A 22,255-nucleotide genomic window follows, 5' to 3' on the forward strand; every position below is an offset into this window, starting at 1 on the left:
CTCTCCAACGCCTCAGGAAAGGACAAAGCTCGTCTCCTGGCAGTGAAAGCACCACACTCAGGAGATTTCCTGTTAGCTGTTCCCAATTCCTCCTTGGGCACTCGACTAGACCCACAGGCCATTCGGATTGGTGTTGCTCTTCGCCTAGCCGCCCCCATCCTCACCGAACATAGGTGTATTTGCGGCAGGGCGACAGCTGATCAATTCGGACTTTATGGTCTCGTATGTCACACAGCAGAAGGGAAGTATGCCAGGCATGAGGAGGTCAATGACATTATAAAGAGAAGCCTCGCCACAGCCCGTTGCCCAGCTCAACGGGAACCCCAAGTACAGAGGTCTGACGGAAGTCAAAAGCGTCCTGATGGAGCCACTATGCTACCTTAGAAGGATGGAAAGCAGATTGCCTGGGACTACACCTGTGCCACCACATTGGCAGACACCTACTTGTCATACTCCGTAGTGGAAGGGGGTGGAGCTGCCAGCCACAGGGAGACCCAGAAGATCCGCAAATATGAAGACCTTCCCCCTTGTTATAATTTCATCCCAATAGGGTTGGAGACCCTTGGAGCATGGGGCAAGTGTGCTCTAAAGTTCCTCAAAGAGCTGGGTGAAAAGCTCATCATAGAAACTAAGGACCACATGGCGACCAGCTTCCTCTTTCAAAGACTCAGTGTTGCGATCCAGAGAGGAAATGCCTGCAGCATTCTGGGCACGCGGCCCACCGCCGGGGAGCTGGACGAAGTATTCGAGATATAGCTCTGAGCTACCTATGTTGTTTTACTTTTGTATCTTTGTGAATGTTTTGTCAATGTATTTTGAATTTAAATAAAATATATATTAATTAAATATAGGGGGTGGTAGGAGAAAATTCTCAAACAGCTTCAGGGAGAACCTTTAGTTTTCCCTGAAGCAAGTTTTTTCTTTTCTCTGAAGATGAGGGTCCCTATATATATATATATATATATATATATATATATATATATATATATATATATATATATATATATATACACAAACACTGATCTCTGGCTGAAGGAGACTCGAACCTACGAACCTTGGAAAAAGGTACGCAGTGCTTTATCAATCTACCCACACTGGACCAATACCTTGGAGTCCTTCGCCTGCTCTTGCGAATTCCTTGCATTGTTAATATCTTTAGTAAGGCTGATGCATGCAGGGGATGAGTTGAAAAGCTGCAAGCCTTCTCCCTGAAAGCTGGCTGCCTTGGATCAAAGTCTAGCGCAAGTTGGACTCCAAGGTATTGGTCCAGTGTGGGTAGATTGGTAAAGCACTGCGTACCTTTTTCCAAGGTTCGTAGGTTCGAGTCTCCTTCAGCCAGAGATCAGTGTTTGTGTATATTTCGCCTGCTCTTGCGAATTCCTTGTATGTATATATATATATATATATATATATATATATATATATATATATATATATATATATATATATATATATATATATATATAATTTTACCGAATAGGTAAAGTTCCTCAATTAGCAAGAACTCATTTAAAATTAAGTTGCTGATGGACTCCAGTTGGCTACTGGGGTCCATCAGCAACCTTTCTCTTTCTTCCTCCCTTTGTCTTTCCTTCCAGATTGTGTTGTTCGTCTACACCATTTCCCTTTAGCACTTCCTGTGCCCTGTCTTTTAAGAGAATCTTTGGATCTTCCAGATCTCTCTCTCTTTATCCTTCATTACAGCTGCCCCATCTGCCCGCTTTCTTATATTTTCTTTGGATTCTTTCAGCTTTTTCGCTTCCTCCTCCACTTATAAGTCTTTTTATTCAACAATGATGGTCCTTTACTTACGTGTTCCACAACCTTTTTCCTTACCTTATTCCTCTCTTTCCTCATGAAGGGAATTGAATTTTCTCTCCCACTCATCCAATTGGCTCATCTCTGTTTTCAACTCCCAGATGCTCCATCGTATTCCACATTCCCGTCTCTTGAATAGTCTGTCTCGGTCCACCTTTTTAATGCCTCTCGGTACTTTGTATGTTGTCATATCATCTAGTACTATTTCCATTGTTTGATGGTGCGGTCTACCGCTTCAGTTTACTGGAAACCTTTCTGTCTCCTCTGAGTATAACTAAATCTTATGAATCGAATCGAATCGAAGACGACGAGAGCTGTCGTGAGATGGAAAGGAAGAAGGATAAGGAAGGATGGAAATAACTGGAAAAGGATGGGAAGGAGGGGAAGAGGAGGAATCAAGGCAAGTGGCCCAACCACTTTGGGACATGTGGTACCGAAGTACTAGAGGCGTAGATGGAGAGGCTTGAATGATGTCGTTACTTGGCTCTCTAGGAGAGGATGGCGAAGGCAGCGGCAGGAGCTGAAAGTGTTAGTAGGCAGCAAGCAGGATGAGTTAGTTATTCTCTTGATCCGGTTATCAATGCTTTGAATTTTGTTCTAGAGAGCTGTGTCACACATATGGGAGAGCTGTAGAAGAGTTCGTTGGTTTGGAGTTGGTGGATTATCTGGTTGACGGTAGGGAATGGCTTTTCGTCGGTGGTGAACTTTGCTGTGTTGTCTTGGAGATGTTGAATGAGTTCTAGGCGAGTCATTGGGCTGGGGTATTGTGTCGTGGTGAAGAACATGAGTTCTTTGTGTTTAACCCATAGTGTTCCAGGTAATCGACGTGAGTGAGGTCGAGAAGGCGGTGGTGGAGTTGAGGAAGGTGGTGTTGATGGCGGATGTAGGGTAGGATCTTGGTTGGTCGTGGTGTGACAAGCCAGTTGACCAATAGCAGGCGTGGTGCTGTCTTGGATGTTGTCAGGTGAATGTTGAATGGAGGATTCAGAAGAGGATGAGTCGTCGTTATCAATTATTAATTCCTTCATGTCGTCTGGCGCTTCAAAACTGACGATCTTCGGGATTATTTTCAAAATCTCAGCTGATGGTGGACTTGCAGGGAAGTTAAATGATGGCATGTTGTTAAGTGCAAGAAGTTCATTAATAGTCGTGTTGAAAGATCATGCAGTAATGGAATTTGGTAGAGATGTCGTCAGGTGGAGGTTGGGTAGTGAGAGATGGTGGAGACGACTGTTGAGTGGCTTGTAGAATCTTGGATGTTGTTGATTGAATCTTTGCAATTGCAGCGTAAAAGGAGAGGTTCCAGATGACTTTTTAGTTTCTTCCTTCAGTTTTTTTAGAGAGGATATCCTTACACACTGGACATTTGGCTGCAAGAGTATGGTGGTCACTCTTACAGTTGATACAAGTGGGAGCAACAGTGGAAGTGCAAGAACGAAAATCGTGACCTGCAGACCCACAGGTGGAACATATCTTCTTATTCTTCACGTGGCAGTCGGCAGTAGAATGACTGTACGAGTAGCATGTCCAACATGGTGTTATGTAAGTGAAACATTCAGGCTCAATCTGACGAGGGTTGATGTAGTAGTAAGAGATGGCCAGGCCATCAGACGGAGCTCTGGTCGCCATGGTAACGACTAGAAACGTGACCTTGAGCATCGAGGAAGCGCTGGGGATCTTTACAACAGAGTCAATCTTGGCCCAAGTATTGAGGTCTTCAAATGATGACGTAATTTCCTCGATAGACATGTTCGTGATTAGCCTGTTTCATGAACACAGAGCGTTTTGCACGCATGTATGGTGACGTGGAGATGGGAAAACCGCGGTCTTCTAAGGTCTTCATGGCTGTAGGTGTAAGTACTTTGTCAGCTTCATCATCATCGAGAAAGGTAACGATGAAGGCTTCTTTCAGTGAAGTAATCATGGAGAATTTGGCGTGAAGACAAGTGTTGAGTGAAGTTGCAAGCTCGAGCTTCGTGGTGTCGTCAACGACAGCAGACTTGGGTTTAATTTTCACACGATGAGACATCGTAGAGATAGTAGAGGTTCCCCTCCCCAACGGGGATCGTAGGGAGACTGAACAAGTAAGGAGAGCTGCTATGACCTGCCGAGGCGAGAGTCAGAAGCAGAATCTGTGTCCGTCTGTGTCGAGTGTGTCTGTGCTAAATCTCATGCTGAGCTCCGTACAGAATTCCTGTATATTCCTTGTGAGCTTCCCATCTTCTTTCTTCAGCCTGATTACCTGGTTCCTGGCTGTTGTGTTGTCTTCGTGATGTCCCTATGTGTAACAACTTTAGATCCGATTTGGGTTTTGATGCTATGCCATTCTGAAATTGCTGTTTAGACTCCTTCCTTATCCATGCATACTCGTTTCTGCCTCTTCAGTTCAACTCCTTGTTTTCCTGGGTTCTATGTCTTCTATATTTTTTCCATGCTCTAGTGCATTTGAGTTTGGCCTCTTCACACCTGGCAAACCATGGGCTCACTCTGGTCTTCCCATTGTTTCTGTTGCTTCTTAGTATCCACTTCTCCGTCTTCCTGCACTTTTTGGCCACATGCTCGATCACACTTACAGTCTTTGTCTTTAGTTCTCTTATCCATTGCACCTTTTACAGTAATTGCCTCATGCCTGTGTAGCTCCCTCTTTTGAATTTTGGTTTCTCACTTCTTTCACGTTCTGCTTCACTCTTCACTGTTAATTCCATAAAGTATTCGAAACTCAGAACCATGTGATCGCTAGCACCGAGGCTCCTTTCATGTTTAATATTGCCTTTGTCGGACCCACTCAGGATGAATACAAGATCAAGCCTTGTTGGTTCTTCCTTTCATTTTTCTCCTGTTGTATGCTTAATATATTTGTGAATAAAGTTCTCCATACCATCTCCAGCATCTTAGCCCTGCACGTTTCTGTAGGACTAAGATGATCAGTAGCTTTGCCCTGCTTTGTCCTTCTGGTCATCTCATCATACTCTTGTCTAGGCTTCTTTCCGTTAAGTGGAGGGTTGTAAGTCACTGTGATCACCTTGGGAGCCCAGATCTTCAGTGTGCCTACTATGCAGTCATCTGTCTATTCTTCCCATGTCAAAACTCCAGTGGTTTCTAATGAGCAATGATACTCCTCTGTGCCCTCCCTTTCCTCAGAATTTGACAGGCAGTTGGGAAGATTGCATCTGTTATCTCTGAAATCTTTGTCTCCATGGAGGCACCCCATGTCTGGGGATGCCTCCATGATTCGTTTGTGCTGCTCCTCTCTCTTAGTTCTTATTACATCTGTGTTGGTGTACTATATATTCAGCTTTTTTTTCATTATGTTTGTGTGTTAGTTACCGGTTGTCAAAAGCACTTGTCGATAGACACTTGGCCTGTTGTATATTGTGTGTGTGTTGTTTACTAGTTGTCAAAGGCATTTACCAATAGACACTTGGCCTGTGTGTGTGTGTTTTTGATGTGTGTGAAGTGTACATTCCTATTTGTACTTACCTATTTGTGGTTGCGGGGGTCAATTCATAGCTCATGGCCCCTCCTCTTCGCTGGTAGCTAGTAGGTCCACTCTCTACCTGCTCCATGAGCAGGTAGATGGACTGTGTGTGTGTGTACCTACCTACCTACCTGGATGTCCTTCAGAGGCTCAACACCCACACCTATAGGCTCTATAGGTGGATTGGATCAGGGCTTGATCAACCAAGCTGTTACTTCTGGCCGCACACAATCTAACAAATTAACCGCAGCTCAGCTGATCGGGCACTGACTTTGGGTACCTGTCCAGTTCCCTCTTGAAGGCAGCCAGGGGTCTATTGGTAATTCCCATTATGGTTGGTGGGAGGCTGTTGAACAGTCTTGGGCCATGGACATTTATTGTGTTTTTTTTTTCTTAGTGTGCTCATGGCGCCCGTACTTTTCATTAGAGGTATGCAGCCTACTCTTTTGCTTTCAAAGGGATTGATTTCTGTGTTCAAATTTGGGTTCAGTCCCTCTAGGATTTTCCAGGTGTAGATTATGATGGATCTTCCTCTCCTGAATTCCAGGGAGTACAGGTTAAAAGATTACAAATGTTCCCAGTAATTAAGGTGCTTGACTGAACTTGTATGAGCATTGAAAGTTCTCTGATCATTCTCGATCTGCGATTTCACCTGCCTTGAATGGGGCTGTTAGCGTCCAGCAGTAATCCAGCCTAGAAAGAACAGGTGACTTAAAAAGAATTAACATTGACTGGGCATCCCTTGTCTTGAAAGTTCTTGATATCTATCCTATCATTTTTCTTACAGGTATGATAGTGACACTGATGTGATCCTTGAAGGTGAGATCCTCTGACATTAACACTTCTGAGTTCTCAAGTTTTCGATAACGGAGTAACTGAAATTTGTCCTCACTGAACATTATATTGTTTTCTGTGGCCCATTGGAAAACTTGGTTTATATCCGCTTGGAGATTTACCGTGTCCTCAGTGGACTACACCCTCATACATATTCTAGTATCGTCTGCAAAAGAAGACTCAGTCTTATTAGACATAGACTCTGTCTATGTCTAATATGAGGATGAGCAACAGGATGGGGGGGCGAGTATTGTGTCTTTTGGAGCAGAGCTTTTCACTATGACAGCTTCTGACTTAACTCTGTTTACGAGTATTATGTGTGTTCTGTTGGTTAAAAAGTTGAAGATCCATCTGCCCACTTTTCCAATTATTCATTCAGCACTCATTTTGTTTGCTATTGCAGCATGATCGCACCTGTCAATGGCTTTGGCAAAGTCTGTGTACAATACATTTACATTCTGTTTGTCCTCCTGTGCATGTATGACCATGTAGTAGTGGTTTAGTATTTGTGAGAGATAGGAGCGACTTGCTCGAAACCCATGTTGCCCTGGGTTATACAATTATTGGTAATCCAAGTGTTTGGCTATCATCCTTCTTAGAACTCTTTCAAAGGTTTTTGTAATGTGAAACGTTAGAGCTATCGATCTCTTAATTCTTTGTTATTGCTCTATTGCTATCTTTACAGAGTGGGGCTATATCCATTGTTTTTAGCGACGATGGAATGACACCCATGTCCAGGCTAACTTTCCACAGCATACTTAAGGCACTCAAAAGAGGTTTCTTGCAGTGTTCCATGAGTCTGGGTCTGGAGCAGAGTGCATTGGCATGCTGTTAATGTTTTTTTTTTTTTAAGTCCAGTAGAGTTTGGGTTATGTCAGAAATATGGCATACCTTTTTTGGCTTTTGAGGCTCATTCTTGAAAAATTAATTCGATTGTCGATCTTTAGTTTGAACAATGGCTTGATAAACAATATCATACTGAGACTCTAGTATCTCATTCGTTTCTGTACTCTCGTCTCTGTAAGTCTCATCTCGTTTGAGCAAGGGCCCAACACTGAACGTGATTTTTGTCTGACTTTTGGCATGTGTAAAGAAATATTTTATTTAACCTTTCAATTTCAGGAATTACTTTTAGCTCCTTGTGTCTCTCCTGGAACCTGTGCCATTCGTTTAACTTGAATAAAATATTTTCTGTTTCCCTAGTTAATGCTTCCTTCCCCATTTCAGATAATCTAACCTACTTGAGAAGTTCAGTGATTCTTCGCCTTCGCACTGTACAGGGAGCATCTCTCACTTTCCATTTTACTTCTCTTCTTTTTCCTTAGGGTAATATGCCTTGAACATACTTCAGCCACGAAAGAGATGATCCTTTCAAGACACTAGCTTGAATTCATGTTATTTAAAATATCTTCCCAGCAAGTTTCATTTAGGATATTATTTTATCCCAGTTGATGTTCTTGTTGTTGAAGATGAATTTGGTGAAGGCACTCTCGTAACTATATGCATTTTGTTGGTCAAGACCTTTGTGCATGCATGTCTGAACTTCGATTAGTTTGTGACCTGAATTAACTATTTTTTGATAATTTTATATTTCTTACCAGGCCATCGTTATTTCTGAAATTAAGGTTGTATTTTCGACTTGTTGGCTCCGCTATCTGATGGCTTAGGGGTTATCTCTGCTGTAACATTAGTTGCTACATTAATTAATTTTGTCTGTCTTAAATTGAAATCACCAAGTATTAAGATGATTGGGGCTGAGGCTGGACGATTTTTCCAGACAGTAATAAAATTAAAATTATTTTCTTGAACTGGAGGGAAGTTGCATCTGCCGACTTGTATACAACCACAATGACTAACTTTTGTTTTTCACTGCTTATTGTTAAAATTTCAACTATATCAATTGTGGTGTCTAATGTCTCTGTGCAAATGAGACTCTTTGACACACAGGCTTATTCTTTACTGCCGCATCGAAATAAGTTATACCCTGTTATCCATATTTCGTGTTGAAAGTGGTATTTTGTGTGGGTCTCTGTGAAGGCCACGAACATCACATTTGACTCCAGGAGGAGTCCACTGTTATTGAGGGGGGGGATTTTTTCTTGGCATCAGTATTTGTGGTCCTGGTGTGGGGGGGACTGACTGTGTCATCAGTCCAACAACACGAGCTTGAAGATTGTGGAAAAATTTTATCATTCCTTTCTATTCCCTTGCACTATTGTTATGGTTAGGTTTGTGGAGTTGATCAGTTCTTCCTGGTTCCTTTCAAATGGTATGCAGAGCAGTTTGTGTTGTAGCATTGCCTTTCGTGGACTGATGTATGGCACATATCGGGGTGAAGAAGTTTAGAAAAGGTAGAACGGCACACTCGGACAGGAGGTCACGGCATTTTTTTTTTTTTTAGGGTGGTCGGAATTGCACATACCACTTATTTTCCCAGATATTCCATGCCTAAAGATACCCCAAACATAGAATTTCCACAGTTTTGCTTTCAGCTAGCTAGAATTTGTGGAGCTGAGTACTCAATTTGTGCAGTCTCGAGAATTGCACTATCTTCAGCAACCATACCAGGATCACCACCACCAGCTACTGCTAGAATTAGACCAACAATGCCCCCAGAAGTACTCTTGCTCTACTAAATCTGTAACGGTGTCTGTGATGGTCTTAGCCGAGTCTGCAATGTAGCTGGATCAGTTACTTTGCAGCTGGAGGCTGAGCAGGGTAATATTCTGGGTCTCTGTTTATTTCTGAGTAGTCTGCTATAATATCTGTGCAATAGGTTCCCTATGTTTTCCTGTTTATTATATAATGCCCTAATTTGTGCTTTTCTGAATCCTGTCCACAGCCTCATATCCTTATTGCAGATCCAGGAACACATCGCTAGTTTAATGTCATTTATGGAAGCAGTGTTTACACCTACACAAGAGACATGGTGTTTTGAAAAAAAAAAAAAAAACATAGGTTACATGAAATCCTAGATTTTTTTCCCAAGGACCTCTCCTCATGTTCCACAGGTATTCCTGCATGCCATCCTGTCCGTATCTTATTAGCAATCTGGGTACTACAAAACCTGATTATCACGTAAATGTACCTTTCTGCTCCACGAGATGAAAGGAAGGCACAGAGTGAGGAGGTGGCGAGGTGGAGGTTCGGAAGGGTAAGCAGTGGTTGATGGGCACTTGAGGAATGCTGTGACAAAATATTTCCCGATCCTCATTTCCCGATCATCACACAATGTACAAGTTAAGTTCATCATTTCTGTTTAATGGGTTGGTTGACTGGTAGTATGGATGATCATACGCCAGGCCACATATATGGTGGTAAAAGGTGGTGAGGCCCATGTACGGTTGTCCCTGTGGGTTATGCTGCCAGGCATATAACAGTAACAGTAAAACCAGAGTCTCATCTTCTTCTCTTTGAATGATCAGGTTATTGTTTTTGTATTATATGCACTCGCTTGTAATTATGTTCAACTATAATTTACTGATAAATTAGACACATGTGCAACTCTTGGGTATCTTTATTGAGGAAACGTTTCGCCACACAGTGGCTTCATCAGTCCATACGTAGGAGAAACTTGAAGAACAGGAGGAGAATGAGGTAATCAGTCCCTCAACCTTGAGTCGATGTGTTCAGTCCATCAGTCAGAATAGTATTCTATTCAAGATTGATGGACTGAACACATCGACTCAAGGTTGAGGGACTGATTACCTCATTCTCCTCCTGTTCTTCAAGTTTCTCCTACGTATGGACTGATGAAGCCACTGTGTGGCGAAACGTTTCCTCAATAAAGATACCCAAGAGTTGCACATGTGTCTAATTTATCAACATGTCGGTTCTCTGAACCATTCATCTACAAATATAATTTACTGCATTTAGTACAGCTTCCTAGAGCAATGGAAAGATTTACTAATATACACACACCTATATGTGGTTGCAGAGCTCGATTCACAGCTCCTGACCCCGACTCTTCGCTAGTCGTTACTAGGCCCACTCTCTCCGGGCTTCAAGAATCATGTCTTACCTCTTCTTAAATATATGTATGGATCTCGCCTCTACTACTACTACTACCACCTGGAGTCTACCTGGAGGTCATTTCACGGGTCGGTGCCCCGTGGCCCAGCCCTTGACCAGGCCTCCTGGTGGATCAATGCATGATCAACGAGGCTGGTACTGTTGGTTATATGCAATCCAATGTACAAACTCAAGCCCGGCTGATCGGGTACTAACTTTAGGTACCTGTTCAGTTCACTCTGGAAGGCAGCCAGGGTTCTATTGATAATTTCCCTTATGTATGATGGTGAATAGTCATGGTCCCCCTGCTTTTAATTGCAGGTATGTTGTACCATTTGCCTAGTCTATTTTATTTTGTAGAAAGTGTGCAGATTTTGGGCCAGTCCTTCTAGGATTTTCCAGGTAGAGTTTATGTTGTATCTCTCTCGCCTGTGTTCCAGGAAGTACAGGTCAGGAGACTCCAAATGTTCCCAGTAATTCGGTGCCTGACTGAACTTGTATATGTAATGAAGATTCCGTACATTCTCTAGATCAGCGATATAACCTGTCTTGAATGCAGCTGTTAGAATACAGTAGTATTCCAGCCTAGAGAGAGTGACTTAAAATGAATTATCATTGGCATGGCATCCCTTATTTTGACAGCTCTCATTATTCATCCTATTATTTTCCTCGCAGATGTGATAGTGACAACGTTGTGATCATTGAAGGTAAAAATCCGCTGACATTAAAACTCCAAATTCCCTCACATTACTTTTTCACTCTATTGTGTGGTTAGAGTTTGTAATATACTCCGATGTATATGAACGGTATACAGTACCGACAAGTTGAAAAATTAGACACATGTGCAACATCTGGGTATCTTTACTGTAGACGTTTCACCATCAATGTATAATAATCTATATACTGTCGACAGGTGGAAACGGACGGGTAGCAGAAGAGGGCATAGTCACTGGTAGGCGGGATTCCCCAGTGGAAGTAGGTCCTACCCTAGGCACGGGCTAGTTGTGGTGGTGGTGGTAGTAGTAGTAGCAGTAGTAATAGTAGTAGTAGTAGCCGTGATGAAGGTTATGTAGGTGTCCTCTGAACCAAGATTCCATGATGTTGCAGTGTCTGACAAAGCTCCTGGAGAGCGAAACGCTGCCACAATAAAATGTCACATTAGTTGGTCTTATGTCCTTCTACTTTACATGTATGGTATACAGTACCGACAAGATGAAAAACTAGAATCAAGAGCAACATCTGGGTATCTTGTAGACGTTTTGCCATCCAGAGGCTTTATCATTACAAATTCAAGGACATAATTGGAAGACAGAAAAAGTATATACAAAAGGTAAGGTAATCAGTCCCTCAGCCTCAGAGTTGGTGTGAAGAGCACCAAGGCTGAGGGACTCATTACTTCATCTTTTGTATATAGTCCTTCTGTCTTCTAATTATATCCTTAAATTTGTATTGATAAAGCCACTGGATGGCGAAACGTCTACAATAAGGATACCCAGATGTTGCATATGAGTCTAATTTTTCATATACTCTGTTCTAGCTATTTTTTCCGCAAATTTTCCATACGGAGTAACTGGAATTTTTCCCAACTGAACATCATATTATTTTATGTTGCCCATTGGAGAAATTTAATTTATATCCTTTTGGAGATTTACCGTATCCTCAGTGAATAACAATTTCATGTATATTCTAGTATCCTCTACAAAAGAAGACACGGTTCTATGGTTTACATCTCTGATACGAAGATGAGGAACAGGATGGGGGCGAGTACTCTATCTTAACAGAGCTTTACACTGTGGCAGCCTCCCTTTTAATTCTGTTGTGATCTTTTGGTCAGAATGTTGAAGATCCATCTACCCACTTTAGCACGCGTTTTATTCGTCATTACACCATGATCGCACTTGTCGAAGGTTTTTTCAGAATCTTTATATACTCCATCTGCAGTATGATTATCCTCCAGTGCAACCAAGACCATGTCGTAGTGGTTCAATAGTTGCCAGAAGCAGGAGCGACTTGCTTTAAACTACTGTTGCCCTGGATTATGCAGTTGTTGGGAATCCAAGTGTTTGGCGATCATACTTCTTATAACTCTTTCAAAGATTTTTGTAATATAGGAAGTTAGATCGATAGATCTATAATTCCTTGCTATTGTTTTTTCCTGCCACCTTTATGGATTGGGGCTATATACGTTGTTTTTCAGCGATGCGTCTGGGCTGCCTCTCTACAGCATACTTAAGGCATGCAAAAGAGGTTTCTTGCAGTTTTTTGAACACGGAATTCCTCAAGTCTGGGACTAGGGTAGAGTGCATGCGCACGTTGTCATCGGGTTTTTGAAAATCCAGTAGAGTTATGGTTAATTCAGAAATTTGTCATGCATTGACAGGGTTTTGAGGCTCGTTGACCAGCTCATGTTTGTGTGTGCGACTTTTCATCTGAACAGCCTCCAGGGATTGTCTGCTATAATATTATTTACTACATAATTCTTGCTAAAGGAAAAAAGGAATAAAGTGTAATACTATGGAAGTCACCTATAGGAAACTTGGAGCCTCGTTGGCTCCAACTATTCAAATTTTAGTACCGTATCTGGAGAGGGAAGGGAAAGGGAGGATATAAGTTGATTGTCACACATTACAATAAAATCCCAATCGTGGCAATGGAAGGCGGATATCCTTTCCAATTAATCAGTCTTCAAACAGAAAGAATATTTTAAAAATTATTACAAACTAACTGGGAAGTTCTCAAAATATAAATAACATAAGGATATATATAAAGGAAGAGAGAAACACAAGGTAATAAAATTCACATATATTTCTCGCGTAAAAGCCTTATACAAGTTACAGTGGCAATTCTCATACAGTTAACGTATGTGCTATCTGAGCACACTGTACCATACTCATCAGTTATCAGAGACTGACATACGTTATTATTGGCAACCATGTCATCATAGTTGTGTAGTGTATTGGTTCATGGACTGATGACGTAGTATTGGGCACAGCGCAGGGACCTATATCATTGGTGCTTAGGCTGATGACGTACAACGACGAGAACATGGCGGGAACTTTGTAAAGAGTGAGAGGCGTTGATAGAGAAAGAGACAGAGTCGGAGGTGGTAAGATAAACAATCCGCAGTCATATGAGTTGTGGTGCAATTCCAACCCATGCAAGAGCGGGTTGCTCCATCCTTCCGAGGTTAGAGTATGGCAAAACTAATAAAGACGCTGAACAAAACACTATTAAGAATCAAAAGGGTTAAAAAGATCTGAACAGTGGACTTAGGTTAGCGGGATCTGGAGCCTCAAGTGCGCAGAGTTCATCTCTTCGTGCATGCGCACATTGCCTCAGCTCTCGCTCAGTCCTCAGTAACTATACACGGAGTTCCCAGTTCAGGAGCAATATACAATGCTGTGAATTTCACATAAAACTGAATACATACATCTAGTCCACATATTTTCACAAAACTTTGATATGGTGGCAATTCTTTCTCGCCTCAGACACATCTCTTCCACACCAACAGGTTTGCTATATCTAATAATTGTATTAATAATAAATCATCTCATAGGAAAAATACATGTAGCACAGAAGCGAACATGAACACAGTCAATATAACACGATGAAAATGCTTGCTCTAGGGCGCACTCAGCCAGGGTAGGCTCGCTGAGCGACGACCATGGAGTTCGTCAGCCGGGTGTCGTCTCGAGGAGCATCACGAGACTCACGCGACTATGGCGGCCACGTGGTCCAATCTGCAAAGACAATATTACAATTGTAAAATATTAATTTTTTTTTTTGCAGATGAAATATTATTTTGTTGTGCAAATGATAAAAAAATTACCTATTCAGACGAATGCTATTTAACCCAACCTAAAATAACGTAACGTAACAATACACAATAAACCCGCAAATAGGAGAGAGGAACTTTACGACGACGTTTCGGCCCCCCACTTAGACAGCTTAGCAAGTCACACTAAGAGAAGAACTGTTGAAGAATAAGACACTTATGCAACATATGGGAATCTTTATTTAGGAAACGTTTCGCTACACAGTCGCTTCATCAGTCCAATACAAAGCAGAAAGGTGTAAGGAGAGGAGGAGTTTGAGGTAATCAGTCCCTCAGCCTGGAGTAGATATTTTCAGTCCATCAATCTTGGAGAATATACAGCATAGGGCCGAAGACGTGGCTTATATACTGTAATCAGGTGAGGCGAAGCAGGAGGCGGAGTCATAGTGGTACCATCCACTAGTCGAAGTAGGTCTTCGTCCAAAAGTTGGACGAAGGCCTACTTCGACTTATTCTTCAACTTGTCTTATTCTTCAACTTGTCTTATTCTTCAACTTGTCGGTTTTCAAAACCATTCATCACAGAAAAACTGTTGTTATTGTTGTTCGTTATTTTGCAAGTACACGGCCTGACCCGTCAGTGATGCAGAATGTAAGCTGCACGCAGGGTTGTGGCAGGGGTCCGTGGTCGCTGCTGTACTGACGTGCGCACTTCGTCTCAGCTTGCCACTGGCTGTACAGAATGTAACTCTCTGGACCTGGTCGCCTTGAGCACTCCCACATTGCTTGCAGCGGCATCTAAGTTAATTAGTGTGCGTTGGTGTATTCCCTAGCTAAGGGATGTGCTGCAACTTTTGGAGCCATACCCCAGCTTTGGGTCGAAGCCCGAGCATTCGGGAAGCTTAGGTTGTTCTCTTGTTGTGTATTGTCTACTGTTTCTCCCAGAAAAGATTTCATGTTCATATAGGCTTGCCAGGAAGGGTCCTACCCCGGGTCTTCTCTATGTGGTGACTCGGCAGTGACTCCCGAAGGAGTGTCCGAATTGGTACAAGTAGTGTACCGTTTACAGTTCTATGGCGGGAGCAGCCCTGTCAGAAAAGAGTGAAGAAGCAAATATATATAGGCGAGCGGGAAAAGGCATGGGAACTAGAGAGGGAGAAGAGGAAGTAGTGGTAGTGGTAGATAGATAAGAACACAAGAATGGAGGAACACTGCAGAATGCCTACTGGCCCATACAAGGCAGGTCCTTATCAAAACGACCTCTACCCAAAGCTACCCAAGAATTTACTCCTATACCCAGTGACACAAATCAAACCCAGCCCCTCCCTCTCATATATTTGTCCAGTCTCTTCTTAAAGCTACCCAAGGTCCTAGCCTCGATCACCCTACTGGGAAGACTGTTCCACGCATCCACAACTGTTAGAAAACCAGTACTTATCTATGTCTTTTCTAAATCTAAATTTATCCAACTTAAATCCGTTATTCCTGGTTCTTACCTGGTTCGACACCCTCAGTACTTTATTAATATCTCCCTTGTTTATGCCCATCATCCACTTATACACTTCAGTGATATCTCCCCTCATTCTACATCTCTCCAGAGAGTGGAGATTTAAGGCTTTAAGTCTGTCTTCATACGGGAGATTCCTTACACAGTAAATCATTTTAACCATTCTTCTCTGAATGTTCTCCAATGAGTATATCCATCCTGTAGTAAGAAGACCAAACCTGAGCGGCACAATCTAAATGAGGCCTCACTAGTGATGTATAGAGCTGTAAAATAACTTTTGGACTTGTCACTTATACTTCTTGAGATAAATTCAAGTAATCTGTTAGCCTTGTTGTGCACACTTAGGCACTGCTGTCTTGGCTTTAGATTTCTGCTTATCATGACTCCCAAGTCTTTTTCACAGTCCGTATGATCAAGTTCTACCTCACCTAGTTTATAGCTTCGAGGGTTATTTTAATTACCAAGGACTAGTACCTTGTTGTTAGGTAAGACACATATGCAACAGTTAGGTATCTTTATTATGAAACGTTTCGCCTACACAGTAGGCTTCTTCAGTCAAGTACAGAAAAGTTGTGATGGACTGATTACATCGTCTTCAAGTATCTTCTGCTTCTATCAACTTTTCTGTACTTGACTGAAGAAGCCTACTGTGTAGGCGAAACGTTTCATAATAAAGATACCTAACTGTTGCATGTGTCTTACCTAACAACCTGTCGGTATTTTATACCATTTTATTGTTCACTAGTACCTTACACTTATCCATATTGAACTTCATCTGCCATTTTTCAAACCAAGACAATAATTTGTCCAAATTCCCCTGGAATTCATTGCTATCCTCCTCAGAATGAATCATACGACCTATCTTTGTATCATCAGCAAATGTGCACAAATCACTCGTAATCCCTTCATCAAAGTCATTACTGTAAATTATGAACAAGAGGGCCTAAAATTGATCGTGTAAAGTCACTAGTGACTAATCCCCATTCAGATTTGACCCCATTAATGGTAACTCTCTGCTTTCTATTGGTAAGCCATGTCTCTATCCATGCTAGAACTTTACCTCCTATACCATGAGCTGCCACTTTTTTAAGAGTCTCTTATGAGGTACTCTTTCGAAAGCTTTACTAAGATCCAGATAAACAATATCATATTCTTTATCACTGTCTACTGCCTCAAATGTTCTATTGAAGAACGTCAGTAAATTTGTCAGGTAGGAACGACCTCTTGTGAATCCATGCTGAGAGTCATTAATCAAATTATGCTCTTCAAGGTGACTTCTAATAATGTCAACTATAATTGATTCTAATAACTTGCCCACTATAGATGTCAGACTTATTTGGCGGTAATTTGTTGTTCGTTATTTTGCAAGTACACGGCCTGACCCGTCAGTGATGCAGAATGTAAGCTGCACGCAGGGTTGTGGCAGGGGTCCGTGGTCGCTGCTGTACTGACGTGCGCACTTCGTCTCAGCTTGCCACTGGCTGTACGGGAAGCTCAGGTTGTTCTCTTACTGTGTATTGTCTGCTCTTTCTCCCAGAAAAGAGTTCATGTTCATGTTTATATAGGTTTGCCAGGAAGGGTCCTACCCCGGGTCTTCTCCATGTGGTGACTCGGCAGTGACTCCCGAAGGAGTGTCCGAATTGGTACAAGTAGTGTACCGTTTACAGTTCTATGGCGGGAGCAGCCCTGTCAGAGAAGTTGCAGAACTTGTCAGACACTGCAGCATCATGGAATCTTGGTTCAGAGGACATCTACAAGACCTTCTTGACGGCTACTACAACTAATCCATCCCTTTGAGTAGGACCTACTTCCAATGGGAAATCCCGCCTACCAGTGACTATGCCCTCGTCTGCTACACGTCCCTATCCACTGATGCCTATATAACCGCCAGAGACGTCTCTTTACCTTTGCTCCAGATTCTCCACCACCACGATGCTGTAAACACTAACTCCAAGGCTGAGAGACTGATTACTTCATCATTTGTATATAGTTCTACTGTCTTCTTATGTCCTAGAATCTGTATTGATAAAGCCACTGGATGGCGAAACGTCTACAATAAAGATATCTAAATGTTGCACATGGCTTCCCTCGACTACGAGCAGCTATACCTCCAGCTTAAGGCAGAACTGACGGAAGCAAAAAGAGAAATTCAACGACTGAAGAGTATGTGCAAGGATTATCCCCGGAACAATGTTGCCGATGATCGGACCAATGAATGGATGCTGGTCGGAAGTGAAGGGAAGAAGCTGAAGATGAAGAAGGTCCAGGAGACTGTTGTGAAAACCAGCATCAGACTAATGTGAATCGACCATCCATGATCTTCCAACGAAGACAGTTCCAACAAAGACAATCATTAACGACACAGTGAAGCCAGCCAGTGAAAACATCCCAGTGAAGACCATCTCTGTGATGAATGGTTTTGAAAACCGACAAGTGTCTCAATTCTTCAAGACCATCTCTACTAGGACCGTCTGGTGTCGGCAAGCCTTTGTGTTCTCTGTCAGATAGAGAGCGACCAGTCTCTCCAAAGTACTGGAGAAGACAAGAGGAACATGAAACAGAGTACACACCAGTGGCATCTATAGCAGGAGAGGTATGAACTAAATTACTGCAGAGTAAGTCTAGGGAACGGAAAGTTGTTGAAATTAAAATGACTGGAAATATAGGGAAGGCAGAGAACAGTCGCATGACACGACTGTAAACTAAGCATTGATTGGCTCAGATGTATTGTGCAACTAAAATAAATCAACATCTTTTTTGTTAATATCCCCCAATGTAACAATTTTCACACGAAATATTTTTTATTTAACAATGTAAACTAGTAGCCGCGTTCTGCCAAGCTGAGGTCGTAAAGCTTCCCAAATTACATTAGATATAGCACAATAAACTTCACCCTTCCTGTACAATGTTACATCTGAGTGATCAGTGCAGTTTTGAGTAGAAAAGTGTACTGATCATTACAACTCATTCTAAACAACGCCGATCAGAGTAGTACTTGTCCCATATGTTAATACTTTACTGCAGCTGACTCATAATGTCAGACTTTCGCAAATAGTTACCAATGGGATGGGAGAGGCATCCCAACATCATAACAGTTACTCAAATAAAACTCACGTAAATGATAATATAAACAATCGTCCCAGTTGGATATCAAATTCTGATGGTGTGTGTGTGGGGGTGGGGGGTGAACGAAAGGCCAGAATAGTAAGCTAAGAAGAAGAGCACAGTAATCAGAAAAAAATCCTTGCTTTAAGATAAGAGGAATAAATAGACAGAAGTCAGAAGACTAACTGAACCTGGTATAATATACAACAGTTATGATGGAGTGCTTGGTCACTGATTGTAACAGCTCTACTGACAATTATGTTAAAACTTTTAAGATGACTTCTCTCGCCATACTCTCACCTGAGTTTCATCAGTCAGAATATTTAATGCTTTCCATTATCAAAACATTCTCGAAGCTGCTGCTATTTATATTATGTAAAGGTGTGTATACAAACTCTTGTTCATCACCTTTGAACAACAAGTCACTTATAATGACACACTTAACTAGCAGCTACTTGAGGAGCCAAAAATGACAAGCTTCATGAAGGTCACTCTAAAATACTTCCACAAATTAGGTTCCTTGACACCGATGAGGGGCTTTTGATCCATGAAATTGGACTGCTTATCCCTTCCTTAGCTCGAGCCTCACTTAATATAATTTCCCCTGCACTGTATAACCCCTCCCATTTGTACATGAATGGTTCAGAGAACCGACATGTTGATAAATTAGACACATGTGCAACTCTTGGGTATCTTTATTGAGGAAACGTTTCGCCACACAGTGGCTTCATCAGTCCATACATAGGAGAAACTTGAAGAACAGGAGGAGAATGAGGTAATCAGTCCCTCAACCTTGAGTCGATGTGTTCAGTCCATCAATCTTGAGTAGAAGTCTTGAGTATTCTACTCTTGAGTATTCTACTACATTTTATTGTTCTTCAAGTTTCTCCTATGTATGGACTGATGAAGCCACTGTGTGGCGAAACGTTTCCTCAATAAAGATACCCAAGAGTTGCACATGTGTCTAATTTATCAACCCCTCCCATAAATGTAATAATATAAATAATAACCAGAATGTAAAGTAAAAGGGCACAAGTGCAACTAATGTGACATTTTATTGTGGCAACGTTTCGCTCTCCAGGAGCTTTATCAAGCTATTACCTAATAGCTTGAAAAAGCTCCTGGAGAGCGAAACGTTGGCACAATAAATGTCACATTAGTTGCACTTGTGTCCTTTTACTTTACATATTGTCGGTAATTCTACCAACTTTATTACAATAACCAAAATGTAATAATGCCTAAAATGTTAAACCTTGGTGCCGCTGCAGGGCTCTTGATCCAAAAAATTAGAGCTACACTCCGTTTCCTTGGATCTAATCCGACTGTCTCTCTATTCTCTGGCTCTGGATTACTCCTACATGTTTCGCACTCCCCTAATTAACGTAATAATAATAATTAGGCAAAGAGAGGAACAAAGTAATCTTTTCAATTACGTTCGTAAGGAATACAAAAATAATCAACTTGTGCTGTAATTCATCTTTACGTATACTAGCATCACTACGACGTATACTAGCATCACTACGACGTATACTAGCATCACTACGACGTATACTAGCATCACTACGACGTATACTAGCATCACTACGACGTATACTAGCATCACTACGACGTATACTAGCATCACTACGACGTATACTAGCATCACTACGACGTATACTAGCATCACTACAACGTATACTAGCATCACTACGACGTATACTAGCATCACTACGACGTATACTAGCATCACTACAACGTATACTAGCATCACTACGTATACTAGCATCACTACAACGTATACTAGCATCACTACGACGTATACTAGCATCACTACGACGTATACTAGCATCACTACGACGTATACTAGCATCACTACGACGTATACTAGCATCACTACAACGTATACTAGCATCACTACAACGTATACTAGCATCACTACAACGTATACTAGCATCACTACAACGTATACTAGCATCACTACAACGTATACTAGCATCACTACAACGTATACTAGCATCACTACAACGTATACTAGCATCACTACAACGTATACTAGCATCACTACAACGTATACTAGCATCACTACAACGTATACTAGCATCACTACAACGTATACTAGCATCACTACAACGTATTCTAGTATCACTGCCACTTATTCTAGTATCATTGACACGTATTCTAGTATCACTGCCACTTATTCTAGTATCATTGACACGTATTCTAGTATCATTCCCACGTATTCTAGTATCACCGTCACGTATTCTAGTATCACCGTCACGTATTCTAGTATCACTTTCACGTATTCTAGTATCACCGTCACGTATTCTAGTGTCACTGCAACGTATTCTAGTATCACTGCCACGTGTTCTAGTATCACTGTCACGTATTCTAGTATCACTGCAACATATTATAGTATCACTGCCACGTGTTCTAGTATCACTGCCACGTATTCTAGTATCACTGTAACGTATTATAGTATCACTGTCACGTATTCTAGTATCACTGTAACGTATTATAGTATAACTGTCACGTATTCTAGTATCACTGCCACGTATTCTAGTATCACCGTCACGTATTCTAGTATCACTGTCACGTGTTCTATTATCACTGCCACGTATTCTAGTATCACTGCAACGTATTCTAGTATCACTGCCACGTATTCTAGTATCACTGTCAGGTATTCTAGTATCACTGTCACGTATTCTAGTATCACTGCCACGTATTCTAGTATCACTGCAACGTATTCTAGTATCACTGCAACGTATTCTAGTATCACTGCCACGTATTCTAGTATCACTGCCACGTATTCTAGTATCACTGTCACGTATTCTAGTATCACTGCAACGTATTCTAGTATCACTGCAACGTATTCTAGTATCACTGTCACGTATTCTAGTATCACTGCCACGTGTTCTAGTATCACTGCCACGTATTCTAGTATCACTGCACCGTATTCTAGTATCACTGTCACGTATTCTAGTATCACTGTCAAGTATTCTAGTATCACTGCCACGTATTCTAGTATCACTGCCACGTATTCTTGTATCACTGCCACGTATTCTAGTATCACTGCCACACGTTCTAGTATCATTGTAAAGTATTCTAGTATCACTGTCACGTATTCTAGTATCACTGTCACGTATTCTAGTATCACTGTCACATATTCTAGTATCACTGTCACGTATTCTAGTATCACTGTCAAGTATTCTAGTATCACTGCCACGTATTCTAGTATCACTGCCACGTATTCTTTTATCACTGCCACGTATTCTAGTATCACTGCCACACGTTCTAGTATCACTGTAAAGTATTCTAGTATCACTGTCACGTATTCTAGTATCACTGTCACGTATTCTAGTATCACTGTCACATATTCTAGTATCACTGTCACGTATTCTAGTATCACTGCCACGTATTCTAGTATCACTGTCACGTATTCTAGTATCACTGCACCGTATTCTAGCATCACTGTCAAGTATTCTAGTATCACTGCACCGTATTCTAGTATCACTGTCAGGTATAAAAGTATCACTGCAACGTATTCTAGTATCACTGTCACGTATTCTAGTATCACTGCACCGTATTCTAGTATTACTGTCAAGTATTCTAGTATCACTGCACCGTATTCTAGTATCACTGTCAGGTATAAAAGTATCACTGCAACGTATTCTAGTATCACTGTCACGTATAATAGTGTCACTGTCACGTATTCTAGTATCACTGTCACGTGTTCTAGTATCACTGCCACG

The 22,255-nt window shown here is 41.6% G+C and overlaps 1 protein-coding gene across 1 annotated transcript in view; it reads right to left on the minus strand.

Moving 5' to 3' along the window:
* Positions 1-12,928: 12,928 nt before the first annotated feature.
* bt (projectin protein bent) overlaps positions 12,929-22,255 on the minus strand; it is a 237,117-nt gene continuing 227,790 nt past the window's right edge. The window contains exon 100 of the mRNA XM_070090071.1: positions 12,929-13,881. The gene's annotated coding sequence lies outside the window, so the exon portion shown is untranslated. The remainder of the gene's footprint in view (positions 13,882-22,255) is intronic.

The sequence above is a fragment of the Cherax quadricarinatus genome, chromosome 30 (assembly GCF_038502225.1).
Source record: "Cherax quadricarinatus isolate ZL_2023a chromosome 30, ASM3850222v1, whole genome shotgun sequence".
In the NCBI taxonomy this organism is placed as follows: Eukaryota; Metazoa; Arthropoda; class Malacostraca; order Decapoda; family Parastacidae; genus Cherax; species Cherax quadricarinatus.